Source organism: Neovison vison, chromosome 7, assembly GCF_020171115.1.
Source record: "Neovison vison isolate M4711 chromosome 7, ASM_NN_V1, whole genome shotgun sequence".
Classification (NCBI taxonomy): domain Eukaryota; kingdom Metazoa; phylum Chordata; class Mammalia; order Carnivora; family Mustelidae; genus Neogale; species Neogale vison.
The window spans coordinates 125,109,827-125,134,346 of record NC_058097.1 but is presented as its reverse complement, the minus strand read 5'-3'; positions in this window follow the sequence as shown (position 1 = coordinate 125,134,346).

The window sequence follows — 24,520 nt, the reverse complement described above, 5'->3', positions numbered from 1 at the left end:
AAGAGGAGTGGCAATCCTTATATCAGATCAATTAGATTTTAAGCCAAAGACTATACTAAGAGATGAGGAAGGACACTATATCATATTCAAAGGGTCTGTACAACAAGAAGATCTAACAATTTTAAATATCTATGCCCTCAACATGGGAGCAGCCAACTATATAAACCAATTAATAACAAAACCAAAGAAACACATCAACAAAAATACAATAAGAGTAGGGGACTTTAACACTCCCCTCACTGAAATGGACAGATTATCCAAGCAAAAGATCAACAAGGAAATAGAAGCCTTAAATGACACACTGGACCAGATGGACATCACAGATATATTCAGAACATTTCATCCCAAAGCAACAGAATACACATTCTTCTCTGGTGCACATGGAACATTCTCCAGAATAGATCACATCCGTGGTCCTAAATGAGGTCTCAAGCAGTATCAACAGATTGGGATCATTCCCTGCATATTTTCAGACCACAATGCTCTGAAGCTAGAACTCAATCACAAGAGGAAAATTGGAAAGAACCAAAATACATGGAAACTAAACAGCATCCTTCTAAAGAATGAATGGGTCAACCAGGAAATTAAAGAAGAATTGAAAAAATTCATGGAAACAAATGATAATGAAAACACAATGGTTCAAAATCTGTGGGACACAACAAAGGCAGTCCTGAGAGGAAAATATATAGCGGTACAAGCCTTTCTCAAGAAACAAGAAAGGTCTCAGGTACACAACCTAACCCTACACCTAAAGGAGCTAGAGAAAGAACAAGAAAGAAACTCTAAACCCAGCAGGAGAAGAGAAATCATACAGATCAGAGCAGAAATCAAAGAAATAGAAACCAAAAAAACAATAGAACAATTCAACAAAACTAGGACCTGGTTCTTTGAAAGAATTAATAAGATTGATAAACCCCTGGCCAGACTTATCAAAAAGAAAAGAGAAAGGACCCAAATAAATAAAATCATGAATGAAAGAGGAGAGATCACAACTAACAACAAAGATAACAACTAACAATACAGACCATTATAAGAACATACTATGAGCAACTCTACGCCAACAAATTTGACAATCTGGAAGAAATGGATGCATTCCTAGAGACATATAAACTACCACAACTGAACCAGGAAGAAATAGAAAGTCTGAACAGACCCATAACCAGTAAGGAGATTGAAACAGTCACCAACAATCTCCAAACAAACAAAAGCGCAGGGCCAGATGGCTTCCCGGGGGAATTCTACCAAACATTTAAAGAAGAACTAATTCCTATTCTCCTGAAACTGTTCCAAAAAATAGAAATGGAAGGAAAACTTCCAAACTCATTTTATGAGACCAGCATCACCTTGATCCCAAAACCAGGCAAGGATCCCATCAAAAAAGAGAATTACAGACCAATTTCCTTGATGAACACAGATTTAAAAGTTCTCACCAAAATACTAGCCAATAGGATTCAACAGTACATTAAAAGGATTATTCACCACGACCAAGTGGGATTTATACCAGGGCTGCAAGACTGGTTAAACATTCGCAAATCAATCACTGTGATACAACACATAAATAAAAGAAAGAACAAGAACCATATGATACTCTCAATAGATGCTGAAAAAGCATTTGACAAAGTACAGCATCCCTTCCTGATCAAAATGCTTCAGAGTGTAGGGATTGAGGGCACATACCTCAAAATCATCAAAGCCATCTATGAAAAACCCACTGCAAATATCATTCTCAATGGAAAAAAAATGAAAGCTTTTCTGCTAAGGTCAGGAACATGGCAGGGATGTCCATTATCACCACTGCTTTTCAACATAGTACTAGAAGTCCTAGCCTTAGCAATCAGACAACAAAAAGAAATTAAAGGCATCCAAATCGGCAAAGAAGAAGTCAAATTATCACTCTTCACAGATGATATGATACTCTATGTGGAAAACCCAAAAGACTCCACTCCAAAACTGCTAGTACTTGTACAGGAATTCAGTAAAGTGTCAGGATATAAAATCAATGCACAGAAATCAGTTGCATTTCTCTACACCAACAACAAGACAGAAGAAAGAGAAATTAAGGAGTCAATCCCATTTACAATTGCACCCCAAACCATAAGATACCTGGCAATAAACCTAACCAAAGAGGCTAAGAATCTATACTCAGAAAACTATAAAGTACTCATGAAAGAAATTGAGGAAGACACAAAGAAATGGAAAAATGTTCCATGCTCCTGGATTGGAAGAATAAATATTGTGAAAATGTCTATGCTACCTAAAGTAATCTACACATTTAATGCAATTCCTGTCAAAATACCATCCATCTTTTTCAAAGAAATGGAACAAATAATCCTAAAATTTATATGGAACCAGAAAAGACCTTGAATAGCCAAAGGAATATTGAAAAAGAAAGCCAAAGTTGGTGGCATCACAATTCCAGACTTCAAGCTCTATTACAAAGCTGTCATCATCAAGACAGCATGGTACTGGCACAAAAACAGACACATAGATCGATGGAACAGAATAGAGAGCCCAGAAATAGACGCTCAACTCTATGGTCAACTAATCTTCAGCAAAGCAGGAAAGAATGTCCAATGGAAAAAGGACAGCCTCTTCAATAAATGGTGTTGGGAAAATTGGACAGCCACATGCAGAAAAATGAAATTGGACCATTTCCTTACACCACACATGAAAATAGACCCAAAATGGATGAAGGACCTCAGTGTGAGAAAGGAATCCATCAAAATCCTCGAGTAGAACACAGGCAGCAACCTCTTCGACCTCAGCCGCAGCAACGTCTTCCTAGGAACATCACCAAAGGCAAGGGAACCAAGGGCAAAAATGAACTATTGGGATTTTATCAAGATCAAAAGCTTTTGCACATCCAAGGAAACAGTTAACAAAACCAAAAGACAACTGACAGAATGGGAGAAGATATTTGCAAATGACATATCACATAAAGGGCTTGTGTCCAAAATCTATAAGGATATTAGCAAACTCAACACTCAAAGAACAAATAATCCAATCAAGAAATGGGCAGAAGACATGAACAGACATTTCTGCAAAGAAGACATCCAGATGGCCAACAGACACATGAAAAAGTGCTCCATATCACTGGGCATCAGGGAAATACAAATCAAACCCACAATGAGATACCACCTCACACCAGTCAGAATGGCTAAATTAACAAGTCAGGAAATGACAGATGCTTTCAAGGATGCGGAGAAAGGGGAACCATCCCACACTGTTGGTGGGAATGCAAGCTGGTGCAATCACTCTGGAAAACAGCATGGAGGTTCCTCAAAAAGTTGAAAATAGAACTACCCTATGACCCAGAAATTGCAGTAATGGGTATTTACCCTAAAGATACAAACATAGTGATCTGAAGGGGCATGTGCACCCGAATGTTTATAGCAGCAATGTTGACAATAGCCAAACTATGGAAAGAACCTAGATGTCCATCAACAGATGAATGGATAAAGAAGATGTGGTATATATACAGAATGGAATACTATGTAGCCATCAAAAGAAATGAAATCTTGCCATTTGCAACAAGGTGGATGGAACTAGAGGGTATCATGATTAGCGAAATAAATCAAGCAGAGAAAGACAACTATCACATAATCTCCCTGATATGAGGAAGTGAAGATGCAACATGGGGGTTTAAGGGGGTAGGAGAAGAATAAATGAAACAAGTTGGGATTGGGAGGGAAACAAACCATAAGTGACTCTTAATCTCACAAAACAAACTGAGGGTTGCTGGGGGGAGGGGGGTTGGGAGAAGGGGGGTGGGGTTATGGACATTGGGCAGGGTATGTGCTATGGTGAGTGCTGTGAAGTGTGTAAACCTGGTGATTCACAGACCTGTACCTCTGGGGATAAAAATATATGTTTATAAAAAATTAAAAATTAAAAAAGAATTAATATAGAAATGTTTGAGATTAAAACACATACAAAATGCTTGAAGATTAGATGAATAGATGAGGAAATAATATATAGGAGTGTGGAGAGAGAGAAACGACAAGAAAGCAGTGGGTTTTCTTCATTGTGCTAAGTTGCCCCTGTTTGTTTTTGCTGTTCCTACAATGATATACACCTTTCTACCTTCTATATCTAGCTAGTGACTCTATATCCTTCAAAACTTGAGTATCATTTTCTTCAGGAGGCAACACATACACACACACATACAAACATACACCACACATCTTTCTACCCAACCTGGGTTAAATACTTCTCTGTGACTTAACAGAATACTGCATGTACTTTGGATCAATATTTCTCTCTTATCCTTGCCTCCTCAGAACTTTACTTTGCATTCTTTGCTGTACAAAGAAACACTATTATAATCACTTTTCTAGAAGATTTTATTTATTTATGTGAGAAAGAGAGAGAGAGAGAGAAGGAGCAGTAGGGAGGGGCAGAGGGAGAGAGAGAAGCCCAATGGCAGGGCTCAATCCCAGGACCCAGATATCATGACCTGAGCCGAGGGCAGACACTTAACCAACTGAGCCACCCAACCACCCCTATAATCACTTTTTAAAATAAGAAGCTTTATCAAATCCTGGAGTTTTTTTGTTTTATTTTGTTTTGATTTTGGACTACATCCGTTCAGCAAGTATTTCCTAAATACTCACTCTATGACAAGTTTTGTGATAGGATCTGTGTATACAGAGATCAATAAGACCTCATACTTGTCCTCAAATAATCTATAGTTTGAACCGGGGATAGAGCTTAGTAAGCAGAATTGACAGCAGAATGACCCTGAAAAACATGAGTTTTACTTTTCAAAATTAGTTCATTTTGACATTACATCTAACAACATCAAGTCTCTCTATATTAGTAAAGCCTCCATTCTCTGTTTCCACGGCGACACCTTAAATGGAATTTTGAGTGTCCTTCAGTAAAGATTTTATAACACAACAATAGAAAAAATAGTCTATTTCAGCCATCCTTAGGAAAATAGTGTGAAGCAAAACATTCATGTGGTCAGCTACCTTATTTCACCAGTGTGATGCACTGTTGGGCTGGGCCACTGGATGGAGGTGCTCAGGGCAGGAAGTTCATAAATTCTTGTTAATAAATTGAAGGTACCTTTGCCTCTGAGCACAGGTATAAGAGGCAAAACCCCACAGTGTATCTACATATATAAATTATGTTTTATGAGATGCTACTTAGACTCATTTTGTGGCTAGAGGAAAAATCAATAATATAAATTCCAAAAAATATTTCTCTAAGAAAAATAAAACTTTTCTCCCCTTCAGATTGAAGAGTTTACCAAAAGACTGGTATTGATGAATAGGGCTATCAGATTTGTGTTTATACTGTCTTGCAGGTGTTCATTTTTCTACATTTTCTATAACATTAATGAACTCTTCCCTCCTACGATATCTTTAATGGGATGGAAATTGCTATAACTTTCAAATACAGAAATGTACTTGGGATGATTACTGGGAAAAATACTTAGAATTTTATTTCAAAGTACATAGTATACCACAACCTCCTTAGTTTTTAGGTAATTAGCATTTATCAACTTTCATTCTTCTATGAAAAGAAAAAATTGAGAAAGAAATGCATGCCCCAGGACTTGGAGTCATAAGGCTAGGGGGTTCCAGATTCTGTGTTGTAATGACTTAGTTAGACAAATTACTCAGCTTGTTCAGCCCTCAATTCCTTCATCTGAGAAGTAAAGATCCATATTACCATGTAGACCTGTATACCATGAAACCCTGTATACAGAATACCAGTACACAAATATAAGGAGGAATCATCTGAGATGTATGGTCAAAAACAGAGTGCAATCTCCTCGTCAGAGCCAACCTTACTCATCAGCACATTAAGACATCAAAAAAGTCCTATTTCCTCCAAAATATTATCAACAAGTTGCTGCTTACTAATGATATATGATTCTTTATTTTTTTAAGATTTTATTTATTTATTTGAGAGTGAGAGAGAGAGCAGGAGACAGCACAACCAAAGGGAGGGGCAGAGGCAGAGGGAGAACCGGGCTTCCCGCAGCAGGCAGCCCAATGCAGGGCTCAATCCCAGGACTCTCGAATCAGGAACTGAATCACCCAGACATCCCTACGATCCTTTATTTTTAAAAATAAGAACAAAAAGCCTCTGTTCTATAATTGAATATTCAAAATTGAAATATTTTTGGTAATAAAGTTGAATCCAGGACATGTGGAAAAGACAAGGTAAGTGCATTTAAATTCAAGAAACACTGAACGAATAAAGCAAGAGAAAATTATCTCAGAACGTGAGAAAGTTTGGTTGGACAAAATGAAGAACTCATTTACTACAACGATGGAGGGCTATCCCATGATATAAGAAGGTAGAAGTAACTTTATGCTAAAGGCAAATCTGACAAGTTTGGAATGTGTAAAAAATGTGATTCATCATCTCTCACATGTGCCAGGCATTATTCCAATGTCTAAGTATATATTAATTCATTTAATCTTTACAGCAACTTAAAGGTGGATTATAATTATTCACACCATTTACGGATAAGAAAATTGAGGTTCAAAAGCTAAAATACCTTTCCCAAGAATGGTGTCATGATGCTTTTGAAATACCAGGTATTAAGCTGAGAATGTTTCCTATGTTTGATTTTAAGTCATTTAATTAGATATTGCCCAGATACTAATTTTGGTTTCAAGAGCTGAATTAATAATACAGCCAATCCAAAGTGAGTCTAAATTTCTAATGCATGAGCTACCAAAGTAAATAAATGCAAGGAATTTTTCCTAGATGGACTAGAAAGTAGCATGACCCTGCTTCTGAAAGTAGGAAAAGAAAAAAAAGACTACATAAAAGTAGTCTTGGATAGGCTCCAGAGATGCAGTGTTTTGTTCCAATGACAGAATTGCTTCTGGATGATGCCTTAAACCTAACCTCACTTCCCCCAGGTCCAACTGATGTCAAGCACAGCTTTAGTTCAGAAGAAGCCAATACCAACCATATGTTCTAAAAATCCTATTATTATTATGGACAATTTAGTATATCCACATATGGATGATGGGAGTAAGTTAGAGTGGGAAAGCAAATAAGCCTTTTCTATTCTTAAAATTAATATCTTCCTATCTTCTTAAGATTCTAATTCTCAGTCTTAAACTTTAAGGTAAGATTTGATATTCCAAGAGAGCCAACAAACATCCAATCTGGAGTCCTAAAACCTAAGACAACATGTTTTTCAGAGTTCATATATTTTTTTCAAATATAAGAAACAAAATTTATGCTTTTTTTATAATTTATGCTTTTATTGTAATTATGTAACATCCCCTATAGGGTCTAGGGAACCCCATAACCAAACATATGAATACCTTTGCAGAAAGGTATATGAAATATATCTAGCAAAGTGGAATGATAAAAACTATAAATAGTATCACATCAGAATGAAATAGTTTTAACATAAAATGAACTTGATACATGCTTAAGAAAACACTTTGGTTTTTTTATTTGAATTCTGGACCTCGTCCACTATTCCTTGAGGCTAAAACCAAAGTGATCTCCTAGAAAGTTACAACCTCCAGGAGACCAGTATTAGAATATCGAGCCTCCTAAATAAGGCTTGCTGCTAGAAAGAGTGACTTCTGGTCTTTGTTAATTCCTTTCTTCTGCTAACTTTGGACTTTGTTCTTAATTTCTAGTTCCTTGAGGTATAAAAGTAGACTTGGATTATTTTTTGAGATTTTTCTTTTTTTTTTTCTGAATGTAGGTTTTTATAGCTACAAACTTCCCTCTTAGTACTGTTTCTGCAGCATCCCATAAGCTTGCAACTTATGTGTTTCCATTTTCATTTGTTTCAAGATATTTTTAATTTATTTACTTATTTAATTTTAAGATTTTATTTATTTATTTGACAGACAGAGACAAGTAGGCAGAGAGGCAGGCAGAGGGAGAGGAAGGGAAGCAGGCTCTCCACTGATCAGAGAGCTCAATGTGGGGCTCGATCCCAGGACCCCGGGATTGAGACCTGAGCCGAAGGCAGAGGCTCCAACCCACTGAGCCACCCAGGCGCCCCGCATTTCAAGGTATTTTTTTAAATTGCCCTTTTGATCTCTTCTTTGACACACTTGTTCAGGAATTTCTTATTTAATTTCCATATATTTGTAAATTTTTCAGCTTTCTTCCTGCTATTGATTCTAGTTTCATACCACTGTGGTCAGAAAAGACCACGTACTGGTTTTTGTTGTTTTTGTTTTTGTTTTTGTTTTTATGATTGCCAAACATCAGTTAACAAAACAATAATGCCTTCTTCAGTGAGATGAGACAAACATTTTAAGTCTGCAAAACTCCTAACAGATTTGGAGAATCTCATGGAATTGTTCTGCCTAGAGAATCAACTATTCCTTCCCATGGCTCTCACCTTATTGCTGCTTCTGTAAAACTTCAAAAGTTCTCTTCTCTATAAACTGCAAGTGACCTTGGAGTCAGGAATTGCTTTGCCTGTGTAAATAGACAATTATTTTACTCAACACTACAGGGTCTGTAAGTCAACATAGACAATCAAGTAGCAATAGGGTATCAAACCAGAGAGAGAATCGTACCCTTGCAGGCATTTCTTCATTTGAATGCACAGCTGCAACTACTATTACAATAGCAAATTCTTAATTACATTCAATCAACAACAAAGATATTTCTATTTATGATCTGTTCAAGGTCATTTATTTTGCTGTTATCCGACCTGTGTTAAGTATCTAAAAAATGAAAAGATTTCTAAGTCTTTGGATATACACATATCCCAAATAAAAGATATATTTCCTTGATCCAATAATCTGCATAATTGGATTTTAAACAGAAAGAAAGAAATGTTAACAACAGCATAAAGGTCATAGAAGCAAAATATTCTCTCTAAAGAGGGAATTGAAACCATATACTATAATTATTTCATTTTTCTTCTACATTTTAAGCCATATTTAGAAAAAAGTATACTAACAATGATAGCTTTGAAAAAGCAGATCTTACAAATTTAACAAAGTCATATTTTGTAACAAAGTAACCATTCCGAAAAATTGAAGGAAGTATGTAATGTATATGCCTAGATAATGACAATATTGTTTGTTTTCAGTATTTATTGACTATTTATTATTATGCCAGGTGTTGTGCCAGGAACTGAAAATAAAAAATCAAGAAGACAGTGTCCCTATCCCATTACATGTTCTCAATATTGAAAAATATATAGATAGAAAGTTTTATTTAGGGGTGCCTGGGTGGCTCAGTGGGTTAAGCCTCTGCCTTCAGCTCAGGTCGTGATCCCAGGGTCCCAGGATCAAGCCCCGCATCGGGCTCCTTGCTCAACGGGAAGCCTGCTTCCCCCTCTCATACTCCCTCTGCTTGTGTTCCCTCTCTCACTGTGTCTCTCTGTGTCGAATAAATAAAAACCTTAAAAAAAAAAAAAAGAGTTGGAAAGTTTTATTTAAGTGTTTATGTTTCCTCCAAAATTTAAATTTTAGTGGCAAGAGTACTCAGAATTTCATACTTTCATGTATTGCTGAGGGGAATATAAATTAATTGAGGTGACTCTTTTTAGAGTATATTTTTGTGGCACTTCTCAAAAGATTTCAATATAGGCTTACTCAAGCAAATTCATTTCTGGGAACTCATCCTAAAAAAAATAACCATGAAGCTGCACAAGGATTTATCTAAAATAAATTTCATTATATAATTTTTTATAATATTATAAGATTGGCAACTACTTAAAAGGCAAATTATTAGGCACCTATGAAATAGTGCATGGCCATTTAAAATAATGTTATCAATAATATGAGGAAATAATGTTATCAATAATATGAGTCAAGTGTTTTTTATCTTAAACAGGCTACAATGCAACATGTTCAATATAATGCTAATTTTGCAAAAACAATTTTATATGCAATAGGATGAATTGGCAAGAATCACCTCTCATTGTCTTCACCAGTTGGAAGCCAATAATCAAAATAATTTAATCATAGTTGGCACCATTCCTCCTAGTGCCAAAAAGAACAACCATTGACAATCAGCATGGTTTTTCTTATGATTCAGCCAAGTTTCAGGTCTGGTGAGAAACAGCAAAATGCTTCCCAGCATAATAATGGGGTCTTCTGTTTCACAAAGGACAAAATTTAAAAGAAAAAAAAAAGTAAAGAAAACAAGGAAAAAGGTCCTTTCCTTATTACCAGACCATCCTGTGTTTTCTCAGAGGAAAATTATTTAGCCTGTATTTTCTCAGCTTATCTTTGTTTGAAGAATATCCTCTACAGGTCATTTAGTTAAGAGAAGTTGCTTTCAAATACGAAGAGGCTGAAATTGTATTAAGACATTGGTATTCACCCTTCTTCACAGGAAAAAGGTCCACTGTCTTCTGTCATCTATTATGTCTAATACAAGAGTCAGCAAACTATGGCCTAGGGGCCAACACCATTCTGCAATCTATTTTTGGGTGGCACACAGGCTAAAAGTTGTTTTTATATTTTTTAATGTTGAAATATATATGTGTATATATATATACACACATATATATATGAAAGATCCTATTTATGTATTTGAAAGAAAGCAGGAACAAGGGGAAATGGAGAAGCAGACCCCCCACTGAGCATGGAGTCCCATGCAGGACTCAATGTGTAGAGCTCTATGCAGGGCTCAATCCCAGGACCCTGAGATCATGACCTGAGCTGAAGGCAGATGCTTAACCAACTGAGCTACCCAGACATCCCCAAAATATATTTTTTTGAAAACAATGTAGTGCGACATGAAAATTACATGAAATTCAGATGCTGGTGCCCATAAACAAAGTTTTATTCGAACACAACCATACTCATTTTTTTTATAAATTTTCTATAACTATTTTCTGCTACATCAGCAGAGTTGCATTGTAAGAGTATGGCTCATAAAGCCTAAAAAAACTTACTATTTAGATCTTTCAAAAAAAGGTTTACTGAAACAATCTAGTAGAGATATCCTCAGTGTGCTTTTCAGCAAAGCTCAGGTGGCATTCAAAGTTTGCAATATCTCCTGTGAGGAAATGTGCAGTTTTCCCAGGGAATGACTTGCATTACAGTTTAGAAGGATTTAAAGTATCCTTTCCTTCATTTCTTTGAAGGTTGCAAAATCTCTGAATGTTGGTCACAGTAAAACTTGCTTCATAAGTTTGCAAAGACTCTCTGCTTCAGGACCTAAAATGGGAGGGAATTCTGACACACCTAGCTTACATATAAATGTAACACCGGCAGTGATATCCATCCCCATCCCCACCCCTCATTTCAAGGTCCATCTTTCTTTAAAATACCCTAAAAATTGAAAGTTTTTTTTTTAAGGCTCTCCTGAGCTGTCTACTCAGAAGCTCCTCTGGGAGTTTCTCCTAGGTTAGCCATGGTTCACCTTTCTGCTGTTGCTCTTCATCTGGCACTCTTGACACTGACTCTTATTTGGACACCATCTCCGCTCTGCAAATATTAGCTGGAGACGACAGCGTGTAGCACTCTTACCTTTTGTTCTCTGAAAAACCTCTAGCTAAGCCTACAAAGATAAAAATTATTTTCTCCTTCTAGCTTTTTCTCCTCCAAGTGCTTCCTCATCTAAACTTCTCCAGGCAGACCTCCTACCTTCCAGAAAACTCTACTCCTTGCAAACAAGAATTTATCTTACTGCAGAATCCATTCCCTGTCCCCTTCCCCCAAACTGTGCAGAACTCTTCTCCAGTTCTTTTTTTTTTTTTTTAAGATTTTATTTATTCATTTGACAGAGATCACAAGTAGGCAGAGAGGCAGGCGGAGAGAAGAAGAGAAGCAGGCTCCCTGCTTGGTCCCAGGATCCTGGGATCATGACCTGAGTCGAAGGCAGAGGCTTTAACCCACTGAGCCACCCAAGTACCCCTCTTCTCCAATTCTTCTGAATGTAGTCTGTAATAATGGGAGGGGTGGAGGGTAGTAGAGGGAATTCCAACAGATGAGTTATGATAGTCATGACATAGCAGGTCATGCAGACAATGATAGGTGGCTTTGAAAATCCAAGATTCAAATTCAATCATAAGCCTCCTGTCTTGGACTGAATATTTATGTCCCCAGAAAATTCATATGGTAAAGCCCTAATTCCTAATGTGATGGCACTTGGAGTTTGGGCCTTTGGAAGGTAATTGGATTTAGATGAGGTCATGAGAGTGGGATTAGTGTCTTTATTAGAAGAGGAAAAGAGAAAAAAAATCTCTCTTTCTCTCTACCATGTGAAAATAAAGAGAGAAGCTGGGAAAAGTGTTCTTGCCAAGAACTTAATCAACTAACATCTTGGGATCTTGGGTGTCCTAGCCTCCAGAACTCTGAAGAATAAATGTCTGTTTTTAAGCTACCCAGTCTATTATATTTTGTTATGGCAATCCACACTGATGAAGGTACCCTACAAATAAGGTCACATTCTCAAATTTTGTTAATGAACTGCATATGAATGTATTTAATCTGACCAATCTTTTCTAGTAGGTAACTAATGGACCAACCACTGCATACTAACACAGACTTACACACACACACACACACTCTCTCTCTCTTTCTCTCTCAAACAATATACTTTCATGCAATTAACCATACATCTCCCAAAGACAAAAACTACTTGTCAAGTAATAAAATAATTGTTAAGTTGGTTGCATGGCTGCAATGCAACCTCCTTTTCTATCTCTTCTATGAAAGCTTTATCAAAGTCTATGTAAGCTCATTAAAGTCTATAATTAATAGTAAATGAATTCTTTTGTGAAAAGACCAAAAAGATACGACATTTCATGTGGATCAATATAGGGTGGTAAACATTATGCGCTTGCTTAATCAGAAGGCTGTTTAGCCAGAAAAGCAACACTATTAGGCCTCTGAGATAAAAGCAACATTATTAGACCTCTATTTTCAGAAATCTTGAGGGGAGATTTTAGGCCACCATAAACTGCAGAATAAGAATCCAAACCAACTATGAAATGATCTTTGTTGGCCAGGGAGATATTAATTATAACTTTAACATGTAATCTTTAATTTGGAAAATTAAAAATTATTATGATGTTTTGGTTGTATTATGGACTGAATTACATCTTCCCAAAATTTGTATTTTGAAGTTCTAGCTCCCAATGTAATTATATTGGGAGGTAGAGTCTTTGGGAGGTAATTAGGTTTAGAAGAATAATGAAAATGGAATCTTCATGATGGGATTAGTGCCTTATAAGAAGAGCAAGCCCTCTTTCTCTCTCCTCCCCTTTCTCTTTCTCTCTCTCTCTCCCCCTCTTCTTTCCTCCCTCCTATTCTTTCTCCTCCCTCCACTCTTTTCCTTTCCCTCTTCTTCTACATCTTCCTCTCCTTTTCCATGTGCATATATTGAGTAAAAGCCATGTGGCACATAGTGTGAAAGTGGTATCCGCAAGTCAGGAAGAAGGCTCACACCCGAACCCAACTATGCTGGTACTCTGATCTTTGGGCTTCCAGTCTCCAGAATTTTGACAAAATGCATGTCTGTTGTCAAAGACACTCAGTCTATGTTATTTTGTTAAAGCAGCCCAAACAAAGGCAGAAATCAGTTTTGAGAAATGATGTGCTGCTCTAACAAGTACCTAAAAATGTAGAAGTGGCTTTGGGTAATGGATAGAGGCTAGAAGAGTTTTGTGAGTCATGCTAGAAAAAGTAGAGATTGTTGCGAAGAGACTGTTAAAGTGATTCTGGTGAGACCTCGGAAAGAAAAGAGGAGAGCTATACAGAAAGTTTCCAACTTCTTAGAGAATACATAAATAATCATGAACAGAATGTTGGGAGACATATGGGTAGTGAAAGTCATTCTGGTGAGGCCTTGGATAGAAATGAGGAAAGTGTTACTGGACAATGGAGAAAAGCTGGTCCTTATATAAAGTAGTGAAAGACTTGGCTGAATTGTGTTCGTGTTCTAATCTTTTGTAGAGGGTGGCACTTTTGATAAAACTATATATTTAGTGAGCAAATTTCTAAGCAGAGTATTGAAGGACTTGCTTGTTTCTTCCTGATTGCTTACAGTAAATTTCAAAGAAGAAAGAAAGAAATTTGAGAAAGAATTGCTAAGCAAAAAGAAACCAGAACTTAAAGATTTAGAAAAGTCTCAACCTATCCGTATTTCAGAGAATACCAAGAGTGTGGCTGAACAAGCATTTCATAAGATTAGCATAGATGTAAACCACAGACCTAATCAGTCATCCCAGGGGAAACACTGCCAGTTTAAACTGAAGGGGAAATAAATGAGACAAAGTAAAATGTCTTAGTTTGGACTGCTAGAACAGAATACCATAGTCTTGCTGTCTTAAAAACAATACAAATTTATTTCTTTGTTCTGGAGGGTGAGACGTCTAAGATCAAGTCACCCACAGATTTAGTGTCTCATGAGGGCCTTCCTCCTAGTTCATAGACATCTGCCTTTTCACCACAACTTCCCATGGCAAAAGAGGAGAGAGCACTCTCTGTGGGGTCCCTTTCATAAGGACACTAATCTCATCATGAGGACTTCAAAGTCATGATCACCCCTCAAAGGCCCCCACTTCCAAATACTATCACATTGAGGATTAAGTTTCAACTTATAAATTTTATTTTATTTTTTATTTAAATTCAATGAGTCAACACATAATACATCATTACTTTCAGATGTAGTGTTCAATAACTAGTCGGTTGTGTATAACACCAGTGCTCATCACATCATGTGCCCTCTTTAATGCCCATCACCCACCTACTCCATCCCCCCACACACTTCCCTTCCAGAAATCCTTTGTTTCCTATAGTTAAGAGTCTCTCATGGTTTATCTCCCTCTCTGATAACTTCCATTGAGTTTCCTTCCCTTCCCCTATGATATTATGCACTATTTCTTATATTCCATATATGAACAAAACCATATAACTGTTTTTCTCTAATTGACTTATTTCACTCAGCATAATATTCCCAGTTCCATCCACATCGATGTAAATGGTAAGTATTCATCCTTTCTGATGTTTGAGTAATATTCCATTGTAAATATGTACCACACCATCTTTTTTTTTTTTTTAAAGATTTTATTTATTTATTTGTCAGAGAGAGAGGAGCGAGAGTGAGCACAGGCAGACAGAGTGGCAGGCAGAGGCAGAGGGAGAAGCAGGCTCCCTGCCAAGCAAGGAGCCCGATGTGGGACTCGATCCCAGGACGCTGGGATCATGACCTGAGACGAAGGCAGCTACTTAACCAACTGAGCCACCCAGGCGTCCCATGTACCACACCATCTTTATCCATTCATCTATTGATAGACATCTTGGCTCTTTCCACAGTGTGGCTATTATGGACAATGCTACTATAAAACTTGCGGTTCAGGTACCCCTTTGTATCAATACATTCATATCTTTGGGGTAAATACCTAGTAGTACAGTTGCTGGATAATAGGGTATCTCTATTTTTAACTTCCTGAGGAAATTCCACACTGTTTTCCAGAGTGGCTATAACAGCTTGCATTCTCCAATGGTGTAAAAGTGTTCCTCTCTCTCCACATTTTCACCAACATCTGTTGTTTCCTGTTTTGTTCATTTTAGCCATTCTGACTGGTGTGAGGTGGTATCTCACTATGGTTTTGATTTGTATTTCCCTGATGGCAAATGATTTGGAGCATTTTTTCATGTGTCTGTCGGCCATTTGGATGTCTTCTTTGGAGAAATGTCTGTTCATATCTTCTGTCCTTTTCTTGGCTGGGTTATTTGTTTTTTGGGTGTTGAGTTTGATAAGTTCTTTATAGATATTGGGTCTTTATCTGATATATCATTTGCAAATATCTTCTCTTTTTCTGTAGGTTGCCTTTTAGTTTTGTTAACTGTTTCCTTTGCTGTACAAAAGCTTTTTATCTTGATGAAGTCCCAAAAGTTCATTTTTGCCTTTGTTTCCTCTGCCTTTGGAGATATGTCTACCAAGAAGTTGTTGTGGCCAAAGTTGAAGAGGTTGCTACCTGTGTTCTCCTCAAGGATTTTGATGATTCCTGTCTCACATTGAAGTCTTTCATCCATTTTGAATTTATCTTTGTGTATAGTGGAATAAAATAGTTGAGAGTCATCCTTTTACATGTGGCTATTCAATTTTCCCAGCACCATTTGTTGAAGAGACAGTTCTTTTTCCATTGGATAGTCTTTCCTGCTTTGTGAAAGATTAGTTGACCATAGAACTGGGGGTCCATTTCAGAGTTCTGTATTTGGTTCCACTGATCTATGTATCTGTTTTTGTGCCAGTACCATGCTGTCTTGATGATCACAGCATTGTAATATGGCTTGAAGTTGGCATTGTGATGCCACCAGCTTTGGTTTTCTTTCTCAACATTTCCCTGGAGATTTGGGGGCTTACCTGGTTCCATACAAATCTTAAGATTATTTGTTCCAGCTCTGTGAAAAATGTCAATGGTATTTTGTATAGGGATTGCTTTGAGTGTGTAGCTTGTTCTAGGTAGCATAGACATTTTCACAATATTTTTTCTTCCTATTCATGAACATGGAATGTTTTTCCATTTTTTTGTGTCTTCCTCAAATTCTTTCACAAGTGTTCTGTAGTTTTTAGGGCACAGATCCTTTCCTCTTGTGATTGAATTCAAGTTTCACAGCATTGTGGTCTGAAAACATGCAGGGAATGATACCAATCTTCTGGTATTAGCTGGGACCTGATTTGTGATCCAATAGGTATCTATTCTAGAGAAAGTTCCATGTGCACTGGAGAAGAATGCATATTCTGTTGCTTTCAGATGGAATGTTCTGTATAAATATCTGTGAAGTTTATCTGGTCCAGTATGTCATTCAATGTCCTTGTTTCCTTGATATTCCGCTTAGATTATGTATCTATTGTTATAAGTGGGGTGTTGAATTCCCCTACTATTACTGTATTATTATCAATGTGTGTCTTTAACTTAGTTATTAATTGATTTATATAATGGACTGCTCCCATGTTAGGAGCATAAATATTTATAATTGTTAATTCTTCTTGTTGGATAGGTCCTTTAAATATTATATAGTGTCCCTCTTCATCCATTACTATAGTCTTTGGCTTAAAATCTAATTTATCTAATATGAGGATTGCTCCCTAGCTTTCTTTTGAGGTTCATTGTGTGATAAATTGTTCTCCACCTTTCAATCTGGAGGTGTGTTTTGGTCTAAAATAAGTATCTTTTAGACAGCATAAGGATGGGTATTGCTTTTTTAAAATTCCAATTTGATACCCTTTGTCTTGACTGCATCATTTAGCCCATTTACATTCACAGTAACTATTGAAAGATATGAATTTACTGCCAGTGTATTGCCTACAAAGTCCCTGTTTCTGTAGATTGCCTATGTTTCTTTCTGGTCTATGTTACTTTTGGGCTCTCTCTTTGCTTATAGGATTGCCTTTAATATTTCTTTAGGGCTGGTCTAGTGGTCACAAATTCTTTTAGTTTCTGCTTGTCCTAGAAACTCTTTATCTCTCTTCCATTCTGAATGATGGCCTTGCTAAATAAAGTATTCTTGGATGCATGGTTTTCTCATTCAGTACCCTGAATATATCATGCCAGCTCTTTCTGGCCTGCCAGGTCCCTGTGGATAAGTCTGATGCCATTCTCGTGTTCCTACTCCTTTAGATTAAGGACCTCCTGTCTCAAGTGCTTTCAGGATTTTATCTTTGTCTCTGAAATTTGCAAGATTCACTATTATATGTCCAGGTGTTGATCTATTTTTATTGATTTTGAGGGAGGTTCTCTATGCCTCATGAACTTGAATGCCTGTTTCCTTCCCCAAATTGGGAAAGTTCTCAGCTATGATTTTCTCAAATATGTCATCTGCCCCTCTCTCTCTCTTTCTCTTCTTTCTTCCCAATAATTCTAATATCATTTCACTTTATGGTAATTCTGATTTCTTGAAGCCTCCCCTCATAGTCTATTAGTTGTTTTGCTCTATTTTCCTCAGCTTCTCTTCTTTCCATCATCCTGTCACTGACTCTGTCTTCTGCCTCATTTACCCTAGCCATTAGAACATCCATTTTAGACTGCATCTCAGGTAAAACATTTCTAATTTTGGCCTGATTAATTTTATTTCTATACTAAAAGATTCTCTATTGTCTTTTATGTTTTTGTTTTTGTTTTTCAAGCCCAGCTGATAACTTTATAATTGTTATCTTGAATTCTGCCTATAACATATTATATCCATATCCATTAGGTCTGTGGCAGACAGTATTAGCTCTAGTTCTTTCTTTTGTTGTGAATTATTTCTTCTAGTCATTTCTTCCAGAGAAGAATGGATGAAGGAGAGAATAAAATCAACAATATCAACCAAGATCCAAGTAAAATACACACTAGACAAATTGGAAGAGGTCAGAAATCAAAAACAGAAAAGAAAACAGTAAAAAAAAGGGGGGGGAGGGAGGGGGAAAATATAATCTCACAGGTGAACAAACGGTGATCCACTCCATCATGGGTGTATTTTCCTCTGTTTGTTAGAAGACACTAAGTCTGCAAATTTCAATAAAGCAAAGCTTTCTCAATAAAATTCAATAAATAAATATTCAATAAAATTGAATACAATGAAAGGAAGTAAAAAATGAAGAATATATCTATGAAATGTAAATGTAAAAATGAAAATCACAAAATGACTTTAAAACAAAGAGAATAAAATCATAAACTAGTTGAAAGAAAAAAAAAGAAAAAAGATAAAGAAAATTTTAAACTGAAAGATTAAAAACTCATGAGAAAAAAAAAAGTCTCTAATTCTATATACCACTTTCCCTGGTGCAGGAGATTTTTTTTTGTTTCTCAGTGGTCTATAAACTTGGTATTTGCCTGAGGATCCTGTTGGTCTTCTGGGGCTTATTGCACCAATTCTCAGGTGTCTTTGTCTGGGCAGAGTTTCACCACCCCTCTCCAGGGGACGGGGCTCAGTGTAAGCTGCTTTGAGTCACTCTATGTGGCTTTTGTTCCCTGAAGGTTTTTTGCACTGCTTTAGAGGATTTAAAAAAAAAAAATGGTAGCTCCCCCAGATCTCTGTGGAGCTGAATGATGATGGGTAGCTGTGGAGCTGAATGATCATGAACCCCACTCTTCAGTGCATCCTCAGGGAAAGGTAGTCAATCCTTTTTATGTGCACCAAACTCCATAGACTCCTACAGTGAACACCCACACCAATCTTTCCAGGGGAGGGAGAAGTGTCTCATAGAGCCCCACTGCTTCTTGAGAACCTGCTCCAAGATCATTTGCCCAATCCCATGGGCACTTGTGCCACTCCTCCTAGGGGATGGAGCAGGGTTTTCTAGCACTTGTCACTTGCTAGGCCCCTGCTTGGAGAGTAGTCACCCAGTGGCACAGCAGTTTGCTTTTTAAGACAACTCTTAGCTGAGAGAACACTCGGGGGCTTACTAAATGTAGTCAGCTTCCCCACTCCAATGCAGAGGACTCTGTCACACTCAGGCACCCTCATTCTTCCTGTGAACCTAAGGATCCTGAGACCACACTGTCCTACCTAGGACTCTGCCCCACTTTGCCACCTGATCACTTTTCAGGCAGGGTTGTCTCTCACTGGAGCAGACTTCTAAAAGTTCTTATTTTGTGCTCAGCTGTTACATCACTTTCTAATAACCAGCTTAAGGAGGCTTCCTCCCCCATGGCTTATCTTCTCATATAGTCCTCAGATTCACACCTCTGCACGTCCCACCTTGCAAAAAGTGGTTGCTTTTTTATTTCTAGAGTTGTAGCAATTCTTTTCTTAGATTTCAGGTTGAATTCACAGGTGTTCCGAATTATTTGATAGATATTTAGCTGAATTCAAGGGACCAGATGAAACAAGGGGCTCCTACTATGCCACCATCTTCCCTCCTGACTCCCAACATATAATTTTTTAAATGATTTAATAATAAATACTAAATATTATTTATTTATTTGAGACAGAAAGAGCATGGAAGAGAGTGACAGTATGAGCAGAGGAAGGAGTAGAGGGAGAGGGAGAAGGAGACTCCCCACTGAGCAGGGAACATGAAACAGGACTCAATCCAATCCAAGGACCCTGAGCCAAGGGCAGATGCTTAACTGACTGAACCACCCAGGTGTCCCATATAAATTTTAAAGATACACAAATACTCAGTCTACAGCATGAAGGAAAACTGTCAGACCTCTTTAGATACTATAGGACCAGATTATAAAGCTATTCAGCTGTAAACAAGCTCTATTCTTCAAGACAAGGAAAGGATGACCCCTGAGGCAATTCAAAGATTATCAGAACTCCCTCCTTTGTTTCTAAGTGTAGGGCTATCAACTCAATTTCAACAGGCCAGAAGGCAACTTCCCTGTAGCTGTGGGGACACAGCTGCAAGGAGCTTTGGGGGACTGAACCCAGTCCAGCAGAACCTTGGAGGCATGGCCTCCCATCAGGAGAAATACAGGGGCAAGTCTGCCACTTCAGTGGGCCCTGAAGGAAGAGCACTAAACCAAAGAGGTATGTTTTCCAGCCGTAAATTCTCCTTTTTGAAGTAATAATGCCTATCCTATCATTTTGGGATCAAAACTTATTTGATCTCACGGATTAATTGCTGGAGAGGATATTTCCCTCAGGATGAATCATCCCTTGAGCTGCACTTATATCTTTTTTTTTTCTTTTCATTAAAAAAAAAAAAAAATTAAAGTAAGCTCCACTCCCAATGTGGGGCTCAAACTCATGACCCTGAGCTCTAGAGTTGCATGCTCTACCAACTGAGTCAGATAGGTGTCCCAGAGTTGCACTCAAATCTAATTTAGATGTATTTAAATAAAACTCTGGACTTTGGACTTTGGACTTTAGGGTTGATAGTGGAACAAGTACAGATTTTTAGGGCTATTGAATGGATTGAATATATTTTGTACATGAGAAGAAAATGAATTTGGAGAGCCAGAAACAGAATGTGATAGACTGAATATGCCCCTCCAAAATGTATATTAAAACCCTAGACCCATTGTGATGTTATTAAGAAGAAGGGCCTTTGGGAAGTATTTAGATTTAGATGAAGTCATAAAGATTGGATCCCCCATGATGGGAATAGCACCCTTTAAGGAAAAAGAAGGAGGCACGAGCTCTTCTTCTGCCAGCATGTGAGGATACAGTAAGAAGGAAGCATGTGCTAGCCAGAAATAGGGCACTGTTCTTGAGAACCCAGTCTACTAGCATCCCATCCTAATCTTGGACTTCCCAATCTCCAGAACTGTGAGAAAGAAATAATCTGTTGTTTAAGCCACCTATTCTGTGATGTTTTATTATAGCAGCCTATAACAAACTAAGACAAGCTGCAAAGATAACATGTAGTATAACCTCAAACTGGTTAAAACAATTAGGATATTGATTATATAAATTAATGGAAGCAACAGGTATGGTTCTCTTTGTCCAGTTCAATCAGACAGATCAGTTCTGTTATCAAAGATAAAGGTTATGTCTTTCCCTCTACTTAACTACCATCAGTGCCAGCTTGATCCTGAGTTAGCTCTTATGATTCCAAATTGGCTATATTTACCATTAGAACTTCATGCTTTCTTCTTCATATTAAACAAGAAAAAGAAAGGCCTCCCTCACACTTGGAGAATACCCATCCCTTTCTACAACCCGAGTGGTCAAAAGAAGTCATGTATCAACCCTTGAGTTGCTAGAAGTCTTCAGAGGAAGATCAAATACTATATAGTTTATAATAATGAGAATCTACCTTCCCTGTAACAGAGTAAGCTTTCCCTGTAATAGAAGAATGAGGTTGATATTTAAACTAAGTTTCCATTAGAAGAAGGAAAACAGGAATAAATGAATGTCAGGTGGGCAAAAAGATTATCCATTGCACAGTAGTATTCATAACTCATTTGAACCCAGCTTTAAATGTAAATTCATATTCTGGGGTTCAATATATCTTCCATTTTGTAGATAATACTGAGTAATCTACAAAAAAAAAAAAAAAGAAAGAAAAAAAATGCTGAAAAAATTTACATATATTCATACATGGATTAAAAAGAGCCATCAGGTGTCACATGTCACACCCTAGAATATAATTAGATACTCACAGAGGTGATTTCAAGTTCCAAAATAATTATTAAAATCAAAGGTGAAAATCAAAAGGAGTCTATAGTTTTTAGTAGTCAATTATTCAGTTTTCAGAGCTATGACAATAGTCTTTCAGTTAACTTTCTTCCAGTTATCCCAAAGTCAGTTCACGTTTTTTCCTCTCTTCCTTAGGACAATCTAACCTTGATTCTATCCAACTATGGTGAATATAAAGAAAAAAAAAACATTATTAATGGAGTCTCAAAATCCTAACCTCAACCCAGAAAATAGGGAATATTATTTATGAGTACTCCCATAATTGCTGATGACCTCAATCAGAATTTGAACTCAATAAAAGATTTGGTCTTAAGTATATAACACACCTCCACAATATAAGTCAAAAGATTAAAAATAACCCAGGCAAACTAGGTTAAAATATAATGGCAGTCGTTTAGCACTGACCCTTTACATTGAGTTCTTAAGTTTTCTACTTATAGCAATTACAAATACTTTGATAATCTTTATGGGTTTTTTCATATTTGTCTTTACATAAGTTCTTATAATTATGAGTGGGTGTGCCTTTCTCTTCATTCATTATAATACTTAAATTTAATTGAAAAAGTAATATCCTTAAAATTCATAAGTAGTCTTTTGACAGTACTTCACTACAGTAAAGCAATTTCCTGATTTTCATTAATGACCAGACTTATATCTTCTTAAAACTGAACAATGTATTTATTAAAATTACTATTCACCATCTGGGTCTCCTTGAAAGCTTGTCTGATGCCAAGCTGTTATTTCTATAGAAGAAAAGAAAATCGACCAAGCTGGAAGCACTCAATAGGCCTATAATATACTTATGAAAATTTTTCTCAGATAGGGCATGCACTTGACTAGCCTCTAACAGTCAAAACATAAGAAATAGAGATAAATACTTATTAATTTAAAAGATAGGTTATAGGAACAGAGAAAATAGAAGATGATATGGACTATCTGTAAAGTGAATCAAGGGCCAACCATATCTGACACACATGTGTTTAAAAGTAATTTTAAGCTATCAAACAACCAGTATTTTGAACACAACCAGTCACTGAGGAATTATGTGACTCCAAGTGATCATTTGCCCAAGGCATTGAGAAAGCAGAGTCTGCAGAATCCTCCTTGTTCTTGAGTCCCAATTCCAAAACTGAATAACTGTGTGACTTTGAGCAAGTCACTTGGCCTCTCTATTCATCTTATTCTTCACTTGTAAAATAGGGGTGATAAAAATGATACCTTAATTATGGTCATTCATAAATATTTTAAAAGGTGGTATATAAACCACAAAGTTTAGCACATTATGAGCCCTTTCTACATGTTCCATATTATAATAAATTTGAAGAAAGAGAAAAATCAGTTATATATTATATGAAATTATTTTCCAATTGTCTTTATTAACAATAGAAATAATAAGTAAAGTATATAGTATAGGGATTGATACATGCTTTATATAAAAATAAAATGGGAAGGGAGATGGGCGCCTGGGTGGCTCAGTGGGTTAAGCTGCTGCCTTTGGCTCAGGTCATGATCTCAGGGTCCTGGGATCGAGTCCCGCATCGGGCTCTCTGCCTAGCAGGGAGCCTGCTTCCTCCTCTCTCTCTCTGCCTGCCTCTCTGCCTACTTGTGATCTCTCTCTGTCAAATAAATAAATAAAATCTTTTAAATAAATAAATAAATAAAATGGGAAGGGAGATAGGGAGAGTAAGGCAAAAAGTAGAGGTTGTAGTTTAAAGTAGGATGGTCAGGGGAGGTCTCATTAAACAGGTGACTTTTGAGAAAAGACTTGATTAAGTTCATGGAGAAATCAAAAAGAATACCTAGAGGAAGGGTATTTCAAGTAGATGGAATAGTCAGTGCAGTCATGTTAATTTTATGAACAACAAAGAGGCCAGTTGGGATGGATGGGAATAGAGACAAGGAAATAATATTAGAGGAGAAATGGAGACCATATCATAGGTCTCATAGATCATGAAAACTTGGCTTTTTCCAAGTTTTCATCGAGTGAGATGGAAAGCCAGTCAATGGTTTTGAGCAAAGGAATAATATGACCAGACCCATATTTTAAAAGGATTGCTCTTCTTGCCTTATAAAGAATAGATAAATAAGGAGATAAAGGTGGAAATAGGGAAATCAGGTAGGCTTTTACTGTATGGTAGTTCACATCAAAATGGTAACAGTGGAAGTAGTAAAAAATGAAATAACATACAGATGTCCTCATGGATCTGGTTTTGGTTTGAGATGAAGAAAGTAATCAACTACAGCTCCAAGACTTTTTGTCTTTAACAATTATGAAGATAAAGTTATCATCAGCTAAAATGAAGATGGAATAGGTTTGGGGAACTGGAGGAGAAATCAGCTATTAAGATTTAGCCATGCTACAAAACCAGACACATAGATCAATGGAACAGAATACAGAGCCAGAAATAGACCCTCAACCCTATGGTCATCTAACCTTCAAAAACAAAAACAAAAAAAACAAAAACAAAAAAAAAACTAAATAAATAAATAAATAAATAAACCAAAAAAACAAAAAACAA